Source organism: Eurosta solidaginis, chromosome 2, assembly GCF_040869045.1.
Source record: "Eurosta solidaginis isolate ZX-2024a chromosome 2, ASM4086904v1, whole genome shotgun sequence".
Lineage (NCBI taxonomy): Eukaryota > Metazoa > Arthropoda > Insecta > Diptera > Tephritidae > Eurosta > Eurosta solidaginis.
The window spans coordinates 278,477,749-278,487,689 of record NC_090320.1 but is presented as its reverse complement, the minus strand read 5'-3'; positions in this window follow the sequence as shown (position 1 = coordinate 278,487,689).

The window sequence follows — 9,941 nt, the reverse complement described above, 5'->3', positions numbered from 1 at the left end:
TGTAACCGAACATTACATACTCAGTTGAGAGCTATGGTGACAACATAAGGGAAAATAAGAATGTAGGAAAATGAACCGAGGGAAACCCTGGAATGTGTTTGTACGATATGGGTATCAAATTAAAGGTATTAATGAGGGTTTTAAAAGGGAGTGGTGGTTGTTGTATAGGTGGTCGCCTTTTCGAGATATCGCTATAAAGGTGGGCCAGGGGTGACTCTAGAATGCGTTTGTACGATATGGGTATCAAATGAAAGGTGTTAATGAGTATTTTAAAATTGAGTAATCCTTAGTTCCATAGGTGGACGCCGTTTCGAGATATCGCCATAAAGGTGGACCAGGGGTGACCCTAGAATTTGTTTGTACAATACGGGCATCAAACGAAAGGTACTAATGAGTATTTTAAAAGAGAGTGGGCCTTAGTTCTATAGGGGCAGCCGTTTCGAAATATCGCCATAAAGGTGGACCAGGGGTGACTCTAGAATGTGTTTGTACGATATGGGTTTCAAATTAAAGTTATTAATGAGGGTTTTAAAAGGGAGTGGTGGTTGTTGTATAGGTGGCCGCATTTTCGAGATATCGCCATAAAGGTGGACCAGGGGTGACCCTAGAATTTGTTTGTATAATATGGGTATCAAAAGAAAGGTGTTAATGTGTATTTTAAAAGGGAGTAATCCTTAGTTCCATAGGAGGACGCCGTTTCGAGATATCGCCATAAAGGTGGAGCAGGGGTGGCCCTAGAATTTGGTTGTACAATATGAGTATCAAAATAAAGGTGTTAATGAGTATTTTAAAAGGGAGTAATCCATAGTTCCATAGGTGGACGCCGTTTCGAGATATCGCCATAAAGGTGGGCCAGGGGTGACTCTAGAATTGGTTTGTACAATATGGGTATCAAACGAAAGGAGTTAATGAGTATTTTAAAAGGGAGTGGACCTTAGTTCTATAGGTGGACGCCTTTTCGAGGTATCGAAATAAAGGTGGACCAGGGGTGACTCTAGACTTTGTTTGTATGTTATGGGTATCAAATGAAAGGTGCTAATGAGTATTTTTAAAAGGGAGTGGGCCTTCGTTCTATAGGTGTTCGCCTTTTCGAGATATCGCCATAAAGGTGGACCAGGGGTGACTTTAGAATATGTTTGTACGATATGGGTGTCATATGAAAGGTGTTAATGAGTATTTTAAAAGGGCGTGGGGCTTAGTTCTATAGGTGGCCGCCTTTTCGAGATATCGCCATAAAGGTGGACCAGGGGTGACTTTAGAATATGTTTGTACGATATGGGTATCAAATTAAAGGTATTAATGAGAGTTTTAAAAGGGAGTGGGGTGAAGGCGTTTTCCAGAAATCGACCAAAATGTGGACCAGTGTGACCAAGAACATCATCTGTTGGATACCGCTAATTTATTTATATATGTAATACCTGCCAAGGTTTTAAGGGTTTTTTATTTCGCCCTGCAGAACTTTTTCATTTTCTTCTACTTAATATGGTAGGTATTACAACCATTTTATAAAGTCTTTTCTAAAGTTATATTTCGCGTCAATAAAACAATCCAAATACCTTACCATGTTTCATCCCTTTTTTCGTATTTAGTATAGAATTATGGCATTTTTTTCATTTTTCGTAATTTTCGATATGGAAAAAGTGGGCGTGGTCATAGTCGGATTTCGTTCATTTTTCATACCAAGATAAAGTGAGTTAAGATAAGTACGTGAACTGAGTTTAGTAAAGATATATCGATTTTTGCTCAAGTTATCGTATTAACGGCCATGCGGAAGGACAGACGGACGACTGTGTATAAAAACTGGGCGTGGCATCAACAGATTTCGCCCATTTTCACAGAAAACAGTTAACGTCATAAAATCTATGCCCCTACCAAATTTCAAAAGGATTGGTTAATTTTTGTTCGACGTATGGCGTTAAAAGTATCCTAGACAAATTAAATGAAAACGGGCGGAGCCACGCCAATTTTGAAATTTTCTTTTATTTTTGTATTTTGTTGCACCATATCATTACTGGAGTTGAATCTTGACATAATTTACTTATATACTGTAAAGATATTAAATTTTTTGTTAAAATTTGACTTTAAAAAAAAAATTTTTTTAAAAGTGGGCGTGGTCCTTCTCCGATTTTGCTAATTTTTATTAAGCGTACATAAAGTAATAGGTGTAACGTTCCTGCCAAATTTCATCATGATATCTTCAACGACTGCCAAATTACAGCTTGCAGAACTTCTAAATTACCTTCTTTTAAAAGTGGGCGGTGCCACGCCCATTGTCAAATTTTACTAATTTTCTATTCTGCGTCATAAGTTCAAATCATCTACCAAGTTTCGTCGCTTTAGCTGTCTTTTGTAATGAATTATCGCACTTTTTCAGTTTTTCGAAATTTTCGATATCGAAAAAGTGGGCGTGGTTATAGTCCGATATCGTTCATTTTAAATAGCGATCTGAGATGAGTGCTCAGGAACCTACATACCAAATTTCATCAAGATACCTCAAAATTTACTCAAGTTATCGTGTTAACGGGCGGACGGACGGACGGACATGGCTCAATCAAATTTTTTTTTCGATCCTTATTATTTTGATATATGGAAGTCTATATCTATCTCGATTCCTTTATATATGTACAACCAACCGTTATCCAATCAAACTTAATATACTCTGTGAGCTCTGCTCAACTGAGTATAAAAAAAATGTAAGGCGCGATAACCTCCGAAGAGATCTAAGGCCGAGCTTCTCTTCTAATTTACGTCGTGTTCCTTTTTTTAATTTTTCCTACAAATTGGTGGGAAGGAACCTACTTGTTTTATGCCGACTCCGAGCGGTATCTGCAAGGCAGATGAGTTTTCACTGAGAGGTTTTCATGGCAGAAATACACCCGGAGCGGTTGCCAAATACTGCCGGGGGGCGACCCCGCTTAGAAAAGTTGTCTTCTAATTGAAAAACCTTATTTCTAAAATTTTGATGTTGCTTTGCCCGGGGTGTGAACCCAGGGCATATGGTGTGGTAGGCGGAGCACGCTACCATTGTTATATAATGCACCGGTAGTTTTCACCAAATTTTTATTTTTTACTTAAGTATATATGTACACTGCAATCACGCCAACTATTTTGTTGTTAACTACGTCACAGAGATCAGCGGGTATGGCTGATGAGTAATTTATACACGCTTAAAAGGTACATCCAGCCAGCTTTGGATTCGTCTGGCGGGTTAGAATATTCCCAAAACAGTTTTGTAGGCAACACGGTTGAACAATTGAGATAATAACCGGAGCAAAGGGTATTATCTAAGTTTCATCACTTTATCCGTCTTTGGTAATGAATTATCGCACTTTTTCTTTTTTCGAAATTTTCGATATCGAAAAAGTGGGTGTGGTTGTGGTCCGATTTCGTTTATTTTAAACAGCGATCTGAGATGAGCGCCCAGGAAGTTACATGCCAAATTTCATCAAGATACCTCAAAATTTACTCAAGTTATCGTGTTTAAAGGCGGACGGACATGGCTAAATGAATTTCTTTTTTCACCCAGATCATTTTGATATATATGAAGTCTATATCTATCTCGATTAGTTTATGCCGTTACGGATTGCCGTTATGCGAACAAAATTAATATACTCTGGGAGCTATGCTCAGCTGAGTATAAAAATGTTTAAGTATTTTCTTTATATGAATGGCCAAAATCAGCGAAAAATGTATACTTTATGTATAAAGCCATATCCTTTCTGAACTTGGATTTTAAAATTTTGACATAGAAACTGTAAAAATATTTATGAGAAATAAAAATATAAAAGTGGAACGCACATTACTTGGATTGGGAAGTTGGTATAAAAGGAGTCAACTTATCTATTTATAGTCAATAAAAAAATACATCAAGCTACTTGAAAATTGTTCATATATGCCAAGCTTGAATTGCTACAAGTGAGTATGTGGATGAAGTTCCAAGATTTTACCTCAATTGGAAGTCTTTTGAAAATTAATCGTAAGATTCCCCCCGTTACGTGTGATTTTTCTTAATACCCAATTCATGCGCCCCATATCAAAACTTCTTATATTATGTTTTATATTGTTATCGGCCGCTGAATTAAGTTTGAAATTTCAAGTCTCTAGCTCATCGAGAAGTTACTTAAAAGCTGGTTTCAAATTTCCAACTTCTCACCTAATTATTTCGACCCTTCCATCACCTAACGGATTTTTTTCTCTTTTATTCCTTTTTCACGGTGTGTTAACCTAAATCGATCGTAAGATTCCCTCGGTTCCGTAATTTTTAAATATCTCGATCCATGCACCCTCTAGTGCAACTTTTTATTATGCGTTTTAAACTATCATCGGCCTCTGAATCAAGTTTCAAGTTTCTAGCTCATCGATAATTACCTAAAAGCAGGTTTAAGTTCTCATCTAATTATTTCGACCCGTGCGCCACCTAACGGATTATTTCCCCCCTTTTGTTGCATTGTCTCGGTGTCTTAACCTGTGAGTGAAATTTCACGTCTGCAGCTTATTCAGAAGTTACTTAACGTTCGATTGCAATGTTTGTATTGAAAATGCGTATAAACATTCAACCGACTATTATAAAGGAAATAAAAAATTAAATACAAGATATTTATTTCCTTCCATTAAATGTAGCATAAATTCACGAATTGATCGAATGTTATAATTTTTAAATGATGGCCACTGTCATAGCATCTTCTGGTATTGACTGAATCGGAACTTCATTTATCTGTGGTTTATGATAAAAAAATTGTCAGGCAAATCGAACAGTGAATAGAATTTGATTGAACGGATCGGCCATTGCCCACTTCCCTCAAAGAAATTTCACAGGAACACTCTCCGGTCTCACCCTTGTCCACTTTTCGCGAAGAAAGGAAGTACCCGTATACCGAATTTAAAGCCAATCACACTAAAAGTTGTTTTATGTAGAAAAGGTCGGTCCCTGGACCACTTTCCGGAAATAAAAGTTTCTCAAATATTATCTTTGTGCACAGAGTATTCAGCAAATTACGCTATAAGTAAATTTTTTTGAAATAAGTCGGTCTTTGGTCTACTTCCTGGAAACAAAAGTTTTTCTAATAATGAGCTAGTCACGGATGAGGATAGTCAAGGATTGAAGATGTAACGAATTTTAAGTTAATCGGACCACGAACAAGATAATTTGGAATAGGAAATTGTGAATTCAATGTACCTCGACCCTCTTGAACGCACACACAATATTTGATCAAAATCGGTCCAGTCGTTTAGCAAGAGTTCAGTGACAAACACACGTACAGACGAAATATATATATATGTGACCTGGAATCATGAAACGACCCTATTGTGCGAAAATAAGTTTTCGAGAAAAACGCGTTTCAAGTTTTTGTTTAGCTTGACTCTGTGTAGCGGCCAACCGTTGTGAACGAATTTTGTAATTAAAATTTAAGTAACTTCCCGATAAGCTACAAACTTGAAACATGGAATATAGTTCAGACCCCGTTGACAATGAATGCATATTCAACCTGTGACTTTTGTGTCACAAACAGGTACATATCTGCATGGATAAGTTTATCAACGAAAACTCATCTCATTTGAAAATGGTGACGCACGCATAGTTCCGCGTGCAGTGAAATAACTCCCAAATGCAATAACTCCCAACAAAAAAATGAAATAACTCCCAAATATTTTCCAAACAAATTGGGACTTATTTCATTATGAAATAGCTCCCAAATTATTGGGACTTATTTCATAATTTTTGCTGGTAATTATTTCATAATGAAATAACTCCCAAATGAAATAATCCCAAATAAAATTTTTTTGGGAGTTATTTCATAATTTTTTGAGATTGGGAGTTATTTCATTTTTATTGGGACTTACTTCATTGCTTGTAATTCAGGCATTGGGAGTTATTTCATTTTCTTAAAAATACAATTTTATCAAGCTTTGATGTTCTTCTAACAGTTTCTATAACTGGTGTAAAGAAACCTGTATCAAAACAATTAGTTATTTTTCAATTATCAATCTGTACGCCATCAGTTCTTGTTAGAATTTTACTATTTAGATCGGTGCTTAGTGAGAGTGCAAAAAAATGTCAAGCCTTGATTTTGAAGTAGTGAGTGGAAAAAGCAGAAATAGCAAATTATTGTACATAAAAAATGAAAAACAATTTTATTTAAAAAAATCTGAAAGTAATGGTAAAATATACTATACGTGTTCCCAACCAAATTGTAAATCGCGAGTATCTTTGGAAAACGGACAGTGTCGAAAGGTTCGAAACTTCATAGAGCATAACCATAATGATCAACATGAGCTATATACTGAACTCAAAGCCTTTAATGAAATAAAGGATAGATGTTTACATTCCACAAGTACTTTTAGTGCATCTAGTACTGTCAGCGGAATCCGAGAGAATTTTCAAGAAATATGCTTACCTTATGTTAATGTTAATTAACCTTATGTTAATAGTTTTACATGCATCTGTAAACTCATACTGGGTGTTGAAAAAAGTTTTTTGTTAATAAAACCAGCAGGAATCGACGAAAAATATTGATTTTAATAAAATCAAGGGATAGACTATTCATTATGGGACTAGGGAGATGGTTGGGGGCGGTGATAGTGGTGCGGGGCGACTCCCCCTTTCTAAAAACACTGCCCCCACCTGCCGAAGGCTTATAGTTTGATTAAAATTTAATATTAAAGTTACCTAAAAAATACAAGAAAACACAGTGAATTGAGCAAAAATGGTGCTACCAGACTTCAAAATATGTATTAATAAAAAATGACTCAATCTATTTTAATCACGCCTTTTTTTATTCCAGATTTTCTATTTTTTTTTTTTTATGAAGTAAACGTAATTTATTTAAAAAAATCGCATTTTTCCATGAAATTAATATAATTTATTAAAAATAAAAGGAACAAGTCTGCGTGGAACACCTTTCTGCATAGGCGGCCTTCGGCCGCGCTTATAAAAAATAACCCTGGCCTACGCCACGCCAAGTCAGGGTGTGTGGTATAACCGTGGCTACCGCACGGTGATGTCCTTCTGAGTAGAAGTGGTATAACCGTGGCTACCGCACGGTGATGTCCTTCTACACCCGGACTTGGCATGGCGTAGGCCAGGGTTATTTTTTATAAGCGCGGCCGAAGACCGCTTATGCAGAAAGGTGTTCTACGCAGAATTCCTGAGCATCGCGCGATTTTTTATTCCAAGCTTTCTATTTTTCAAATCTCATTGTAACTGATTATATAGTATAAAGATACCATTTCAAATTTTGATTTGGGATTTATTTAATTTTTTTGGTATTTATTTGATTTGGGAGTTATTTCATTTTTTTTGGGACTTGTGGTTTCATTATGAAATAACTGGCAAATAATTTTTATTGGGACTTATTTCATGGGAGTTATTTCATTTGGGAGTTATTTCACTGCACCATATTTCCTATATAAAAATTATTATACAATTAAGCACAATAATCATGCTAATTTTGATAACACGAAGCACTAAAAGACTGGAACGGAATAAATAGAAAGTTGGAAACACACAGCTGAGTTTATATAGTTTGCTCACAACCGAAATAGGATTCGTTTAACAACACAGGCTACTAACAATTTCCCTATACCCACACAGATGCATTTAGCAGGTCTTACAAATTACTTATACCAGCAAAGTGAACTCTCTTAAAACAAAATTTTAAATGCAATCACGGTGATAAATAGATTTACATTATAGTCGTTTGAAAATAGAGTGACACTAGTGAACTATTTTAAATTATTTAATTATATGTTATTTAAATGACTAAACATTTTGTCAAGAAAAAAAAGTGGAAATATATTAATAAGTTAACATCGCTAAGCAGTTATGACAAAATCAGCTTCAAATTGCTATTTAACCAAAATTCCTATCATATGACAGCATTCAATCATTTCAGTGAGTGACAGTAAACCTGAATGCTTTGCGAAATGCTTGGTTGTTGTAGTTGTTGTAGCGATAAGGGCACTGCCCGAAGGCCTTGGAGAGTGTTATCGATGTTGATTGTCCTTTGCCGGATGCAGATCCGGTACGTTCCGTTACTAAGTACCATAAAGGCACTAGCCCGACCATCTCGGAAACGATTTGGTATAAACACATGAAACCTTCTGAGCCATAACGCCATCCCACCCCCTACATTCATCAGTAGTTCGGGGTCGCCAGAGCCTCAGCTGTTAATGGAACAGGATTCGCCACGGGTAGGTGAGGTTGATAACTGGGTTGGAGAAGCTATGTATTGCGCTGGAAACCCCTTGAGAGGGTTGCGCTATGAAACCCTTGAATTAATTTGTTATTTTAGTCGCCATACATATATTCTAAGCCCCCTAACCCGCTGGGGTTGAAATGCTTGGAATTATATGGTGGTGACTGTGAGTGTGAGTGAATGAAACGTAAAGTGTCACAGCTTTAAACATAACCTGCCCATTAAAGTAAATAAAAAATGAGTTTGGAAGTGCTATGTTCCTCTCATCTTAATTGCTTTCACTATCAAGCCAATAATCTATGCTCCACTATTCCTGCTTATTACCCGCATAAACTTATGAAATAATTGTTGTTGTTATATTTTTATCAGCTTTGATTAGTCTTGGAAGAGCAGCAGGACCTTAAACTCCTCTGAGATAAATATTGCCAGATATTTATTTATGTACGTTTTTTTACTATAGTTGGCTAGGCCTAGCGTTTACCCCACAGCCCTCATACCTTAACTCGTGATTAATCAAGTAAGAGAAATAATTCAATAGTAAGTGGATCAAAATTAATTTTTAAACTAACCTTTGCAATACTATTATTATGAATAATTTCCAATTTATAATAATTAGCTTATAATCCATAAATACGAATTACACGTTAAAATTTTTAAACTTGGTATTGCAAATTAATCATAACACCTAAAGCTTCATATCTCACAGCTACTAATTTATAATTCATATTTCAAAATTTAGAATACATCATTTACTATTCAAAAATTATAAGGCGGAAATAAAAATGTTACTGCGTAAATCGTAGCCATACATTTTAAATTCCAATTAGAATTAGCAATTGATGCAATTGGTTTATATTCTCTAATTCATTAAACAATTAGAAAGGTTCACCTAATTCCCATTAGATAATTGAAATTTTTATTCTAATGGTAAATCTAATTGCAATTAGTTGCCATTAGCACAAAAAATTGGTTTACCTTTACAAGTAGATATCTAATTGACTTCTGCTAATGCAATTAGATATTCAATTAGCTCGAATTAAAATCAATTATTTATGTTTATTTACATCATTATTCGTTCACTTCAATAATTCTTTGAAAACGATTTATTTTATCAAAATAATTGATTCTAATTCAAGCTAATTGAATATCTAATTGCATTAGCAGAAGTCAATTAGATTTCTAATTGTAAAGGTACACCAATTTTTTTTGCTAATGGCAACTAATTGCATTTATATTTACCATTAGAATAAAAATTTCAATTATCTAATGGGAATTAGGTGAACCTTTCTAATTGTTTAATGAATTAGAAAATTTCGCAAATGAAGGTTAATTAGCAATCATTAGAATTATCTAATCATTACTTAACATCTATGATCGTAGCTAAGTATTATATATAGCTCAAAGTTCTTAATACGTAATTCATATTTCCAATGTCATGAATTTTCCTAGTTCATAATTCATAATTCATTGTTTATAACTCATGATTTTGTAATTTATAGCTCATAGTTCCTAATCCGTACTTCATAATCCGAAATTCGTAATTCACAATACATAGTTCATAATTCATAATTCATTACACATAATTAAGAATTCATAACTCATAATTCGAAATTCATAACAAATATTTCGTAATTCATAACTCATATATCCTAATCCGTAATTCATAATTCGAAATTCGTAATTCATGACTCACAATTCATAGTTCATAATTCATAATTCATGACTCATAACTCAGAGTTCATAATT